The following is a 16,345-nucleotide window of genomic DNA, read 5'->3' on the forward strand; positions in this document are numbered from 1 at the left end:
TAATGTATAAAATAAAATTCACTAAGAAGAAATTGTAATATGAATAATATACAAACATTTAAAATAAATTTCAAAATGGAAATCATCTAATAAACCATAAAGTTGTACACACTAGTATGTCTGTCTAAAAGACTCTACTAAGATGAGTTGTTGGGACAAGAACCTAGCTAACTCTAACTATCCGAAAACTAAATGACTAAAATATTGAATGTGAACATAAGTTTTATCCATGGAAGATAAGGAGTCACCAAACTCTGTTGCTAAAGTGATACAAGATTGTGCTAACTGCGAGATGAATGTTGAGCTTCTAAACCTATATTCTGATACAATATAGCAAAACAAAGTATACAGCTAGTACTTTTAACGTACTGAGTATGTAAGATATCCACTATTCTATATGGAACTAAACATGCTAAACATACAAGTTTGAACTGAACATGAGACTGGGGGTATGTAAACTCATATGACCAAGTAAATAATCATGTAACGAATTAATATCGTATTGAATAAACTAAATACAAGGTCAGTGCAATATATGAGTCTAAAATATGGGAGACACTATTAATTGGCATAGGCCATATGATCAACACGGAACTAACCTGTAACCTAAGTTGGGAGGATATTCAATACCTTGCTAGGGGTAGAAAACCATGATTTTGGAATGATCACTCACGAACCTATTGGGGAAAAACATAAATCATACCTATGGTGGCACGTAGTTATAGAACTTGGGTTTTGTTAAAGCCTAGTCCAACTCAATGTTAAGTATTACTCCCATCTGATCATAACTGATAGCTCTTGTAAATGTTTTCCATAATCAAGGATGCTATACCTAACTATCATACTACTAGTGAACTTTGCTTTTATAAGAAAGCTAATCCACAATCATTGATGGCCTATCTGGATTTCATGCATGTCATGTATCTTACTATAATGAGCTGACGCTTCTGATCAAGATATAACAATGTGCATATATGTATATATATACATATATATACATATATGTGTATATACACACAGGAACACACACATATATATGCATCATATATTTCTGAACATTGTGACTATTAAGTTTATGAGAGATCTGAAATAGTTTGAGTAAAATACATAAGATGGCATATAACTCTCCAAGGCTGGAGCTAAATCCTAATTCTTGACTCATGAAGATACTAATACTTTAATAGTATGTATTATCTAAAAATACCGTTTAGAATATACTATATTAGAAATCACTATGAGGGTCTAGAAAACTAATAATATTGGAGTTCACTAATTTTGATGTCTGAGACTAAGTGAGAGACACTTTATCTAAAAGTATCCTAAAATTTATGAAACTTAAGGATTGAATACTTAATTATCAATGTGTGAAGTCCTAAGTCATGGGTGCTTATAATCCGCTATCTCTGAAGAATGCAACTACCCATGACAATTTCTATGATATGAATATGACATGAAATTTCATAAAAACAAACTCATAGGACCAAGAATTTGATAAATATAATGAGGGTTCACAATGATAACTCCATAATAAAATTAAATTTTTGAGAGGGCCATGTATTCATGGATTAGCCTTAATGAGAAACTGAAATACAAAAAAACCCATATTTTTTGAAACCATAAAATGAATTTAATTGAGGAAATTTAGTTCACTTAGGGACTACAGGGGTGAAAGGACCCCATTGATGAAATCCCACATACTTGAACAAAAAATACTTGGTAAAATCTTTTGATTTAAATCTTGAAATTGAAAAACACTAATTATTGCAAGGAGAAGAAGGAATCGATTGTTCGCTTTGAATCTTCTTAGTGTCACTTGACTTTTTAGTTAATAAGGAATTTGGTGTAATTTATGCTTAATAATAAGCCTTCGGATAGCTTAAATGACATATTTTGGTGTTTAAAGAGTTGGAAAGGACCAACAACCCCTTTGAAAATATTATAATAGTGCAGAACTATGGTTTAGGTGATAAACCGTCAAACCCTTGGTGAACCATCACTCCAAACCATCAAAACATTCCAAATTTTGGTATTACTAGTTAAGCAAAAGGTTTTCCTTTCTAGGTCATCACAAGTGTAACGGTTTGTCACACTAAGTTGTCACACTTTGACAGACAGATACCTTCTAGTAAATTGAGAAACTTTATTACTCTGATAAAATGTTAACAAGTGGTTAGCAGCGTCAGAAAAAAGACTTTAATACCTTTATTTTGATTGGCCTTAAGCTCCAAAGCTTTTTATATGCCAGGAGTTATGATTGTTAGAAGTTGACTATAGAAACATCCTACACAAGAATTTCTTAGGTAAGGAAGATTTCAACTTGGTGATGAATTAGAAGTTATTTATGGATTCAATTCATGACTAAATTACTTCTTATTTTACCAAACACTATGTTTGATTCTTAATATTCTAGATGTAAGGTTCTAATCTTCTTTTGAATTTTTGAGGTGTTATAACTATGTATAGGGGAGTATTTTGGGACCCATCATCCTGCTAATCACTCACAATGGACCATATCCTTATGTGATATTGCTCGTAAGAAGATGGTCAAGTTTTTTTATTTTGTTGATGCCCAAAAGTTATTTTAACAAGATAACATGCACCACCATTATCATTTAGCATTTTTCCAAGACAAGGATTGATATTTTACTTATAGTGGTTGAATTTCAAACTCATGGAATGAATTTATAATAAGCCTTTGTTCAGGCTATATCACTCTTAGGCATGATTTAGATCTTATTGTTGAGTCTTATATCCTCAATAGGATTAGTTAACAATTTGATTTTCCTAAATACATTCTCGTAGATATTATGGAGCAGCCTTATGAAAGAACGTTGATAAAGCTAGAGAAACTTGGGATTCATTTATTCACCATGGCACTTGTTCAAAAGTTATAATTCTGATGCACCCATTAGAGGATTCTCCCTTAATGACTTGTGAATATGTTGATTAGTGGCCAACTCATCAAATAAACCTTTTCTCATGAACTAAACCTGGGTCTTGGCTCTGACGGGTACCCCAAGCCTACCAAGGCATGAGATGACCCTTTATCCTTACATTATAAGCATAGTAATATAAAGAAATTGTGGAAGTTAACCCATAAGATGAAAGATTCAATATACCATTAGAATGAAACTCATAACTTAAATACCAAATCTAAGAACATCAACCCAGGACTATCTTCAAAAACTCTAACCTCAAAACATTCACTAAATCGAGACATGACCCCGATAATGCCAAAAGAAAAAACAAAAGAACAGAGATAATAAGGAGACCAAAAAGTAATAAGGCCTTTCGAATAATGGAGGGCTCAACACTTCTCACTAGTTGTCCATTAGGGTAACAAACAACCTAACGTTGCACAAGGTCACAAGAAAAGGACTTCGAACCTACATCATAAAAAGATATAGCATCCAGTGATGGTTAGTATAGCGAGTACTGGCATGTAACCCAGGGAAAGGAATAAAATATTCATGTACCCAAAATATTTATAAAACATAATATCGGCATCCATAATAATCATAAAGTAAGGGACAGGGGACAAAGAACAGAAGGACATGACCATTTAAAAATTTAATCCTGAACTATGTAGATTTACACCGATCTTCAATAACCCATGGGCTATATAGGTCAGATACCCCTATTGGCAAGGCCTTAATCCATGTTAGTTGCATGGATTGAGGATTAGGCTAAAGTCACCAATATATAATAACCTCCCAAAAATAGAACTGCATACTACTGTGCGAAGCAAGCATACAATGGCCATCCATATTTTAAGGAAAGACCCCTTAATGTTGACAAACGTGGGTGCCAGTGTTGGTCACAAAGACTACACCTTCTTGATGAAGCTACATATCCGTTTAAGCCTAATTAAATTAACCTTGGAGTCTTTCCTTAAGGCATTCTCATGTTGGTATCATCATACCAAGACTTGAAAGCCATTTCATTTATGGCATATCATGTTTATAAACTATTTTAAAATCCATAACCATGGCCACCAGGGTGTTTCAAAAGCCTTTTACTTTTTTTCATTTAATGCCATTTAATAATTTAAATGATGAATTAAAAACTATAAAATCCTTATTTATATCAAAGTTATAATATGGGTTGAGGTTCACGTCATTTTCATGCAAAAACCAGACACATTATGAAACCATATAACCAAATGCCACTTTTTCTATAATTTAAAATTTTGGTTTACAATCTATCATTTTCTTTTCATAGAAAACCATTAGGAATAAGAAGAAACCAATAAAACACTTTATGACCAATTCCCTCAATCCTGGCTTTAAACAACTATAAAAAATAAATTTGTCAAGCAAATATCACTATATAACAATAATTAAAGTAGAGGATTGTTCAACATGCCTTATTGACGAGAATGTTTCCAAAGGAATGCAAGAAGAAATCTCCCAAGCTTGAACTCTAGCCTTAAAGATCTCAAGTTGAGTTTTTATAGTTGAAAATGACCCTTTTAGAATGAATATGTCATTTTAAGGGCGTGGGAACATAATAAGTGAAGAGAGGGGAGTTTATAGAATATGAAAGGACCTAAATACCCTTAAACCCCATTTAAAATGAAGTCCCATAGACAAAATAGAAGGGGTCACCCAAACTTTCCACATATCGACACGGGTCTTGCCATGGGGGCGTGGCAATGAGCCCTCTATCATGACCTGAGACTACCGCTTACTCATCACATGGTGCTTAGAGCCACGAGTGACACAAAGCTAACCCAGGGTCTAGAATACATTAGGATACTAAAGAAATAACAAAATAATGGGAGGGAGCTAATTGAAATAACTAATAAAAGCAATAGTAATGTAAAATTGAATATCGACTAAAATGGGAAATAGAATTGTATGACAACCTAACATGCTGAAAATCTAAGCATTTATCTGAAAGCCTCTATTATTAATGAGTTGTTGGGACAAACCACCAACTAATTAAAATAAAAGTAAATTAAAGAGAAGTAAATAACTAATAACTAGTCCACGAATGATGAGGACTCACCAAATTTGCTATCGAGGATACAAGAGTGTGCTATGAGCGATCAGGGTACTGAGCATCCAAACTTATATTATGACAATATTAGCACAGAAAAGTATGTGATCAGTACTTTAAATGTATTGAGTATGTGACATGGGAAAGCTAACTATTATAAGTTCAACATGCATGATGAACATGTAAACTGACTACAAGACCAAGCATTATCATGTAATGACTAAAAAATGAATATCTAAACACAAGGTCATGTATTATCTAAAAACAAAAACATAAATGAAAGTATAAACTGGGGATTGTAGGAGCTAACAATAACCGACTTACCCTAATTTGAGCAAATTAGGGTCCAACCTGTAACTCCAGTTGGAAAGGTGGTAGTACCTTACCAAGGGTACCAACACTGGCTGATGTGGATCTACTAAACAAATGTCTTGAAGGACTAGGGTGTCAGTCCTCAACTAGCGGGTGGCACCTCATAACCTATGGTGGCATCATAATTCTAAAACTTAGGTGATTCTACTAAAGGTATAAGTCCTCAATTGGTAGGAGAGCCTTCATCCCTATATTCACTTGGTGATAAGTACTATTCCCAACTGAATGACATGAAAGCATAAACTAATTTTCTCATTAAAATCATATTCTGAAAATATCACCAGTGGATAGTCGGAAATGCTCAAGATATGCAAACTGGAATATGCAAGATTCCCTAAATATCAGGTATTCATAATCTACCAACACTGATTAATTCAACTGAACATGATAATATAAAGAGCTGATCGTAATAGGGAATTTCACATTTCAATCCAAAACTCAATGATTAATCGTAATAAAGAAATTCATGATTTTTTAACATCGGAAGATGTTACTCATATGGGAAACATGTATTCATGGTTTAATTACAAGAAATAACTATAGAATAAAGAGAAAACTCATATTTGACCTTGAATCCAAAGGTTTGAGGGAAAGTAAACTAGAGGATGGAGAGAACTTTGGAACTCAATGGGTGAAAGAAACCCATTGATGAAATCCCACATACCTAGAGATGGAAGCCTTGGAGAAGTCCTTGGGATTGAGCTTGACATTGAGAAACCCTAGGTTGTCTTTTGGAGAAGAAGAATCACTTCTTTTCTTGTTCCCAATTGACTTAGGGATATGGGGGAATTTAGGCTTATATTTCATTCTTTAGGAAGCCTAAACAAGGTGGGTTACCAATAGAAAGAATGGAGAAAAGACCATAAATCCCTCCTTAAAATGTTCAAGAATTTTTTAGAAACAGTCGTTGTGACTCGGGTAACGACTTGTCATATCTGATCACGAGTCTTGGCCTAAGTTATAACTTGAGGACCTAAGTTGTTGGGTCCTTACTATTATGGTAATGACTCACCTCATGATGACTCATTAGGATGCATAAAAGTTATTAGAAGGAGTCGTTATCAAGATCTTGATTTCTTGATTCTTTTTTATTCTAATGATGGTTCCAGCTAAGAACTCGTTATGACTAATAACGAGTCATAGGCTGGACTCGTCACCACTAGGCTGAATTTCTAAGATCCCTCACTGTTGTGACAATAACTTCAGACAATGATTCATTGTGTTTGACAAAGGTTCATTTCTAGATTCGTTGTCACTGGAAGTCTGATAGTCCCTCAGGAAAATTTTTCCAGAACTCCTTACTACAATTTCAAATTAAGACGAGGCCGATGGCATTGGAAAACTAATTTAGTGGGTTATATTTTGATGGGTCTAGAGCTAAAAATTTGGGGTATTACATAATCTCCCCCTGGAATCATTCATCCTCGAATGAGACTAAGCTGAAGTATTAGGGGAAAAATAAGATTTTGCACTGAACACTTACAAGCTGAACCATGAATTAATATTTGAATCTTTGACTGATGCATGGAATGAACTAAACTCATGAATGCATTCAATGACATGGAAATAGTTGGAAGGCCTGAGATAGAAATCAAAGAGTTAATAGGGAACTATTACCTCAAGCTAGAACTGAGTTCGAAGAGAAAAGATGGGGGTACTTGTCCAGCATATCTGCCTCTGCTTTCCAACTAGCTCCCTCAACTGGTTGATTTATTCACAAAAATTTTACCAAAGGAACCTTATTATTCCTCAACCTACAAACCTGACAATCAAGGATCTTAACTGGGACCTCTTCATAAGAGGGACTATTTTTCATGCCAATCCTTTCTAAAGGAACTACTGATGTTGGGTCACCAATGCATTTCTTTAACAAGGAGGCATGGAAGACTGGATGCACTAATTCTAACTATGTAGATAACTCCAACTCATAGGCTACTTTACAATATCAACTCAAAATCTTGAAAGGACGTATATAACAAAGACTTAGCTTTCCTTTCATACCAAATCTCTTTACCCCTTCATGGGTAAAATCTTTAGGTAGATAAAGTTACCAATATCAAATCGAGCTCTCTTCTTCTCATATTTGTATAAGATTTCTTATGATTTTAGACCATATTCTGCCTCTCTCAAATCAACTAAACCTTTTTCATTATCTCATACATTAAATCAGGCCCTATCAAGGTATCTTCATCAACCTCAAACCCAATAGCAGATCTATATATCGTACCATAAAGAGCCTCAAATGAGGGCATCTAAATAATAGAGTGATAGCTGTTATTGTAGGCAAACTCAATCAAAGGCAAGTGATCATCCCAGCTACCCTTGAAATCAATCACGCACGCCCTTAATATATCATCTAAGGTTAGAATGGTCTTTTTCTCTTGACCATCTATCTATAAGTGAAAAGTTGTACTAAGGTGAACTTGGGTACCAAGACCTTTATGAAAAGCCTTCCAAAATCAAGAGGTAAATACGGTACCTCTATCTGAAATAATAGTCAAAAGGATTTCACCAACTCCTTGAGATAGAGTTTTAGCATAAACTTCAGCTGAATCTAAAGTTTTAACTGGCACGAAATATGTTTACTTAGTCATTCGATCTATGATAACCCAAATAGAGTCATGTTGTTGACGAGCATGAGGCAACCCTATAATAAAATACATACTCACCACTTCCCACTTCCAAGTAGGGATACTGAATTCCTGAAGCATACCACTGGGCCTTTAGTGCTCTACCTTAACCTACTAGCAATTTGAACACGTCACCAGGAATCCTACAATATCCTTCTTCATGCCATTCCACTAATAGACTTCTCACAAATTGTGGTAAATCTTAGTGGCTCCTGGGTAAATAGAATATGGAGAACCGTGAGCCTCCGCTAATATCTGTTATCTCAAGTCATCCTTATTTTGAACACATAACCTTTCCTGATAGTAATGAACACCATCTTCCCTTTAGGAGAAAACCTCAACCTTCTAATTCTGAACTGCCTCTTTCAACTTAAGAAAAAAAAAAGGATCGCTATCTTTTTTTCCTTCACCTCGACAACCAATAAATAATTCAAACCATCCTGAACCCAAACACTAACCTCGGCCAAATTAACCAACTAAACTACCAATCTAGCAAGCTGATGAACCTCACAAACTAACTCTTTCTTTTCATCTTGAATGTGAGCAACACTTCTCATAGACAATCTACTAAGGGCATCGTCCACCACATTGGCCTTACCCTGGTGGTACAAGACACTCATATCATAATACTTCTACAATGCTAGACATCTTCTCTAATGAAAATTTAGATCTTTCTGGCTAAATACATACTGAAGACTCTTGTGATTAGTGAACACATCAACATGAACCCCATATAGATAATGCCTCTAAATCTTAAAGGTAAAAACAACTATTTCCAACTCGAGATCATAAGTTGGGTCACTCTTCTCATGAGGCTTGATTTGTCTAAAGGCATATGCTATAATTTTTCCTCGCTGCATCAACACACAACCAAGACTAACTCTGGAAGCATCAAAATATACCATGAAACCATTCGAAACCTCTAGTAGAGTCAAAATTGAAGTAGATGTGAGTCGAGTATTCAACTATTGAAAATTGTTCTCGTAAGAATCAAAGAACTAGAATTTAACTTTATTTTGATTCATTCTGGACATGGAAGAATAAATACAGGAAAAGACTTCAAAATCTGCCTATAGTAGCTAGCTAAACCCAAGAAACTACTAATATCTTATAGAGATATAGGTCTAGGCTAGCTCCTTACTGTTTCATTCTTTTGAGGATCAACTCCAATGCCATCATAAAAAATAATATGACCAAGTAAAGCTACTAAATTTCAACCAAAATTCACACTTGCTGAACTTAGCAAATAGCTGGAGATCTTTAAGAATCTGCACTACAATCCTTAAATAATTTGCTTGTTCACCCTCGCTCTGAGAATAAACAAGGATGTCATCTATGAACATAATAACAAACATGACCAAGTACTGCTTGAACACCCTATCCATCAAGTCCACAAAAGTTGCAGGGGCATTCTTAGTCTAATGACATAACTACAAATTAAAAGTAACCATACCGAGTTTTGAAAGTTGTCTTTGGAATGTTATGCTCCCTAAATCTAAGTAGATGATAGTCGAATCTAGCGTCTATCTTAGAAAAACAATTTTCACCCTAAAGTTGGTCAAACAAGTCATCAATTCTGGGGATGGGAAACTTATTCTTGATTGTGACTTTGTTCAATTGACGATAACTGATGCACATTCTGAGAGACTGTCTTTCTTGCACATGAAAAAAACTAGAGCACCCCATAGAGAGACACTTGTCCTGATGAAACCTTTTTCTATGAGATCTTTTAACTATTCTTCAAATACCTTAAGTCTAGATGGAGCCATTCTTTAAGGTGGAATTGAGATAGGCTGGATATCTGGAACGAGATCTATTCAGAAGTCAATCTCCCACTCAAGAGGAACTACAAGTAGATCTTCAGGAAATACCTCTGGAAATTCATTTACTACAAGAACTGAACAAAGACTCAAAACTTTAGAACTCAAGACTTTGACTTAGATAAGATGAAAGATGCACCCTTTGGAAATTATTTTTATTGCCTTAAGAAAAGAGACTAACCGACCTCTAGGTACTGAGGTAATCCACTCTAAGACTAGCTCATATGGAAACTAAAACTGGACTACTTTGTTTCTACAGTCAACGAAGGCATACAAGAGTGGAGCCAATCCATGCCAAGAATGACATCAAAATTGGTCATGTCTAACTCTACAAGATTGACTAAGGTGACTTTCTAATATATTGTGACTGTGTAGTATCTGCATACTCGTCTGGCTATAATTGAACTACCAACTATAGTAGCAACTGAAAAGGGTTTTATGAGGATTTATGGGTTGGCACCAAAATCATGAAGGAAAGTATGGCCTAGGGGTCTAATAATGCATACAAATAAATATGAAAGACTTGCAATCTACCAGTGACCATATTAGGAGATCCCTCCTAATCATGTCGAGTTTGAGGGGCATAGAACCTACCCTGACGTTGTCTACCCATTGCACTAGGGATGGTACCCTGCTGAGTTGGGTGACCAACTAAAACTACTGAAGAGTGAGACTGACTCTACTACTAAAAATCTTTACCCCTCTATGCAGTCACTAGGCAATCTTCCACTCGATGGCTTGACTTGAAACACCCAAAAAAAGCATCTCTACCCACCATAACTCACCCTTATGGTCACTATAACATTTTTTGACAACTGGGTAGGTACAACCACTATTCATACTACCTTGAGACTTAGAGTTGATGTGCTATAGAAATATAGAACTATCGATGCTTAAAACGAGGAAAAGATGCAGGTTTCTAAGGTTATTTTGTTAGATATGATGCCTTTTGGGTATGTTTTGCAGGAAATCATATTTTAGATGCTAAGTTTATGAGAAAGGTGACAAAGGTGTTTTTGGCAACTTTTTAGAGAAATTATGGATATTAAGGATGTTTTCCAGCTTGTTCGTGAACAAAGCATATTTGAGAATCAAAGAAGAGTTGCAAAGACGACTCCCGACACTTATAAAGTCAATATGTGGTATCATATAGGACCTAAAGACCGCACGTAGGTGAAGTAAGTACTAGAATTCCAAAATCCCAAGAGCTAAACTTATAGGATTTTTGCTCTCGATACCTATAGTTTGTACCTACGCCAAGTGTCAGGACTGTAGGTACTACCTGTGCCCGGTGCCAGACCGTGGGTATGGACCACATATGGCCACTGGCCCAGTTTTATCATATTTTATTTGGGCTTTGGATTTACGGTTTCCTCATGTACTATAAGCACCCTTTATGTACTTTTTGGTAAGAGTTATGCACTTTTGATACTCAAAACATATTTTGATTCCAAGATCCAACTTTGATCTTGGAATTCTCTTGTATTGACTTTGGTTCATTAATTCAATTATGGTTATAGGTTTTTACACTTTTTATAATTGTGATTTTATCTATGCTTTCAATTATGAATGTTATTGATTTCTTCACAAGCATGAGCGGCTAAACCCCATAGCTAGGGTTCTGGAAACCTTGGTGGATTGACGAGGGTAACAAAAATAGATCAATTCTGCATGCAAAGTATTGGGTTGGTTAAACAAAGCACGATAAGACAATGGAGTTGAGAAGCCGGGGGGACACAATCTGAGTGTTCACCTACACTGATTACAACCAAAGTCAATATAGTTACTTTTTCAAGATTACTCCATCAACCCCCTCCCCCATTTGCTTTTCTTTTCTACCTGCGGATTATAATTGCTTGAGATCTACAATGCCATGTGTTCCCTTGGGATTCGACCCAAACCTTTATTAGGCTACTATATTTTGACTGGGACCATATCATCATCCGATAACAGGTGCTATTTGGACATCAATTAAAATTTTGGCACTATTGTCGAGGAACATGGTGTTGATTTTTTATTTGAAGTTGTTGCAGTTTTTGGGATTTTATTTTTACTATTAGTTGGTCTTATGCCAGTATGTTCCTAACAAATGGAGTAGAGGAAATCCCTTACTCTCATTGAATTCAAATCCAGAAAAAATCTTATAAACACCTGGTAAGATGTCTGACTATAAAAGAGATGAACCTCTTGAAGGGGTTCGTGATGTTGTACCTCCCCCTCCTCCTAAAGGAGTGTAGGATATTGTTGATTAATAGACCGGTGAACTATTAGCTCAAGTTGAAGCCGAGTGAAGGGAAATAAAAGTAGCTCAACAAATAGATAGATAAGTAGATCTGGCTGAGCATAGACAAGCAGTAGACTATCGAGCAGCATTCAGTGGAAACTAGAACAAAGCTAGAGGTGCTTATGCTTAAGTAATCCCAGCATATCATTATGTGCACCCATATATAGATGATGAAGAAGACTTAGCATATGTTAAATTGGCAAAGACTGGACTCATATTTCTTTGTTTTTCCCCTAGGCATTAAGTTTGATATCACGAGCGCAATGATCCAACTTCTAAATTTGAAGGGTGTGTTTGAAGGTTTTCCTACAGATGACGCAAACTTGTACTTTGTCAATTTCCTCAAGATTTGTAGTTGATATACAAATCTAGAGGTAAATCAGTAAGTACTTAGATTGAGGCTTTTACCCTTCTCACTTATAGGAGAAACATCTTTATAGTTACAGGAACTGCCAAAAGTCTCTATCACTACATGTAATGAGTTGCACAAGCAATTACAGAATAGGTTCTTTCCTCAGTCTAGGATGTTGTAGCTTAACAACAATATTTAGAACTTTAGGAAGCTATAGTCAGAGTCTATGTATGAGGGTTGGTTCAAGTTCAAGAAAAAGCTGAGTATGGTGCCTAATCATCGGTTGTCAAGGAAGAGCTTACTGGAGATATTCAACAAATCCCTGGCCATTAGCTCCAGAGCCATGGTAGACACCATATTTGGAGGATCTTTTATGAGACTATGCTGGGAGGCAGCTTCAGAGATGTTAGATCAGATTTTGCTCAATAACCAAGGGTGGAAAACTTGGGAGGGTAAGAGGGGATTTAGCACTTATGCTATTAGTACCTCATGTGATCAGAAAGTAGATAATAACATAGTAGTGCAAGAGATTGTATTGCTAAGAACTGATCTTCGGATTCTTACAAAGAAGCTTGCAGCAGCGACTGCAGAAAAGGTCAATGTAGAAGAAGCACAGGGGTCAACTTCCAAACCATATGAGTCAGAATTTGAAGTTGAAGTAAATTATCTGGATCATTAAAAGGTGGGTTTCTGAGCCCAAATAAAAAGGAACCAAGGTCAGAACTATTATGATAGATAAAAAGACCATAGTAGAGAGTGAGATGGTGACTGAGAAAACAAGGATGCCTAAGAGAGAAGGTAGATAGATATATTCCACCTAGCAGATAAGATGCAAAATCCAGAATGGAAAAGATGTTGGAAAAGCTAGTGAATGGTCAGAAAAATCAAGAGATCATCCTTAAGGAGATTAAAGTCGACATTTTAGGATTAACCAGAAGGTCGAGTCACATATTACTGCTATCAAGTAGTTGGAGCACCAGTTTAGGCAGATGTCAACAACTATGAATCAGAGGTAGACAGGCATACTTCTGAGCAATACGATACAAAATCCTAAAAATGATGGTCACATCTTGTTATTACCATGAGAAGTGGTATCACTACTATGGATCCCCTATGACCTGCTACAAAAGTTTAATGATGAGACATATGTTGTTGAGTCCGACAAGGTAACATATGATAATAGTAAAGCTACTGAAGATAAAGGTAAGGGTCTAGACACTGAGCCAGAAATTAGACAGATTCCAAGACTTCCCCCACCTTATCCTTAGAGATTGAGGCAAAAGAAAGAGAAAGGTAAGTTTAAGTAATTTATTAATATGTTGAAAGAATTGAGCTTGAACACATCGCTTATAGAGGCATTGGAGAAGATTCCTAGATATGACAGGTTCATAAAATAGTTGGTCACAAGGAATAAAGAAGCGACATTTGAGGATGTTGATGGTATGCACCACTGCAGTGCATTCTCAGCTAGGTCTTTGGCATAGAAAAAAGGGTAATCCTGGTGTATTCACTATAACATATACTATTAGGTCATCCTGATTTGCCAGATCCTTGTGAGATTTATGGGCCAACATTAATTTGATGTCACTGGCAATATTCAAGCAGTTGGGTTTGAACCCTTCGAAACCGACTTCGATGTGGTTGTTAATGGTTGGCTGTACGGTGAAGAAACCTATGGGAATCTCTTTTTATGTTATTATGGGGGTAGATAACTTCTTCTTTTTGGTTGATTTTGCCATCCTAGGTTAACATCAAGATGCCTATTATACTGGGAAGATGATTTATATCCATAGGCAGAGCTATGGTTGACATGGAGAAAGGTAAGCTGAAAATCATAGTCAATGGTGAAAAGGCCATATTCAACATCCAAAAGTCAATGAAGCAGCCAACTGACATGAGAGTAGTGTCAATGATTAATTGTATTGATAATCCTGGAGGATACTTTTATGGGTATCTTGATGAATTCTGAGTAGTCAAGATACCGAAGTCGTACCGTGATGTTACATCAAGCATTTTATGGGAATCAACCTATGGGCTTGTTGGTGGAGTTTGAATAACCAATATATCTATGTCGTGCTGCGATGTTAAATCAAGCATTAAGTGGATGGAAACCCATAATTTTTTAGTTTTCACGTTTTTGTTGTTTTGTCTTTTTGTAGGTTCTTAGTTTATGGACTTACCCACAATATGGTAAAAATTGTTAAATTCATCTATTTCCAGGTAAGAGGGCTATGTGATCAACCCATCATGATCTCAAGTCTCATGCGGTAAGTTGAATAATGAGTTGAAAAATTGAAATTATAAGGATGAAAAATGGTAAGTTATGGACTTTGGTATCTAACTTTACTTTTGGGACCTAAAACTTAGGTTGCGAGACCATAAGTATATGGGAAAACATCAAATTGACAAGATTGGGTTGCAGAAAAGTGTGCCAAACTTTTTGGCCAGTGGTTAGGTCAGTTTTTGGGCCCACTTTTTAATTAAAATTTTAGGCCCATCAACACTTAAATATGACCTAAAACAATCCCCCCCCCCATATAAAAACATTCTTACCCTCATTCTAATTCATTCAAATCCTCAAAATATCACTTTTCTCTTTGAATTCAAACTTCCCACTTAAAACACAAACTAACCCATACTTAAGTAAAGGATAAATTGACACTTATTGAGGTCTACATTATTCACTTTTGGTTGTTCCTAAAAGAGGTAACTTTCTCGGATCCTAATGGTTATATATTGGTTTATCTATTGTTTAAGAAAGTTCATACGCTTATTCCATTGCAGTATAGAATCTATCATGCTTGTATGTTGGAGCCTTGAAGTAGCCCAAAAACATAATATAGGGCCTTTTTTTGAAGAAAAATCTAAAGTTAGGCCCCAACCAGAAAGTAAACTTGAATGAATAGACTAATAACACTAGTTGAACATATTTGTTTGCTTTGAAATTCATGATTCGTGATTGGTGTTTGCACGTTGTACTTGTTAGGATTACAAATAGGTCTTAAGGGTTTAAAATTAAGGAAAAATTCATACTTTTTGAATTTTGAGTTTTTCTTCAACATTTTCTACCCCTCACTTTTGTTGGAAACAAACAACTGGGTTTTTAGTACATATGGCACCTAAAATAATAAAGAAGACAAAGGATAATACATCAAGGAGATGGGTATAGTCTTCCGAACCCAGTGGTTTAGTGGAAAAGCACCCAAGGCAGCTACGTAGAGACATTATCACTAGGGTGACATATAGAGTCATGAGAGGATAGACTCGTCAGGCTGCTCAGACAGCTGCAGCCCAACCCAGGATGAATTCCACATGGATATCACCCTCACACACTCCTACACCTAATGATGATGATAAGGAGGAGGATACAGAGTTTGAGACTACTTTACAGGTCACTGCTCAGGACCCCCAGTCTGAGGAAGGGTCCCAGAATTTATTTGATGAGGTTGAGCAGGATCAGTCAGCCGTGGTTCCCCTATCTAGGGAGGGTATCACTACTCATTCACAGCAGACAGAGGTACTCTAATCTGATGAGGGCACTAAGAAGTCTTCCCATAATATATCAGTGCCGTAGATACCCGCACCTGCATATACCCTAGAGGCACCTTCCGAGGAGGGACCTTCGAGGTGGTGTATGGAAGGGATGCGGAATATATTGAGCTTGAAAGTCATTTTTGGGAGCTAGGAAGGTCTATGAGGTATATTTATAAGGAGCACTGGATTGACTTATCAGGGCTAGATCGAGTATCATAGCTGCTAGCAGCATTTGATAAGTATCACCTAGAGTGGATGACTAGGCCACTCGGTTCTTATAGCCGGGCTATGGTATGGTAATTTTATGCATCCTATAGAGATACCATGGTCCTTCATATGTGTAGACATCTAA

Source organism: Capsicum annuum, chromosome 10 (assembly GCF_002878395.1).
Source record: "Capsicum annuum cultivar UCD-10X-F1 chromosome 10, UCD10Xv1.1, whole genome shotgun sequence".
In the NCBI taxonomy this organism is placed as follows: domain Eukaryota; kingdom Viridiplantae; phylum Streptophyta; class Magnoliopsida; order Solanales; family Solanaceae; genus Capsicum; species Capsicum annuum.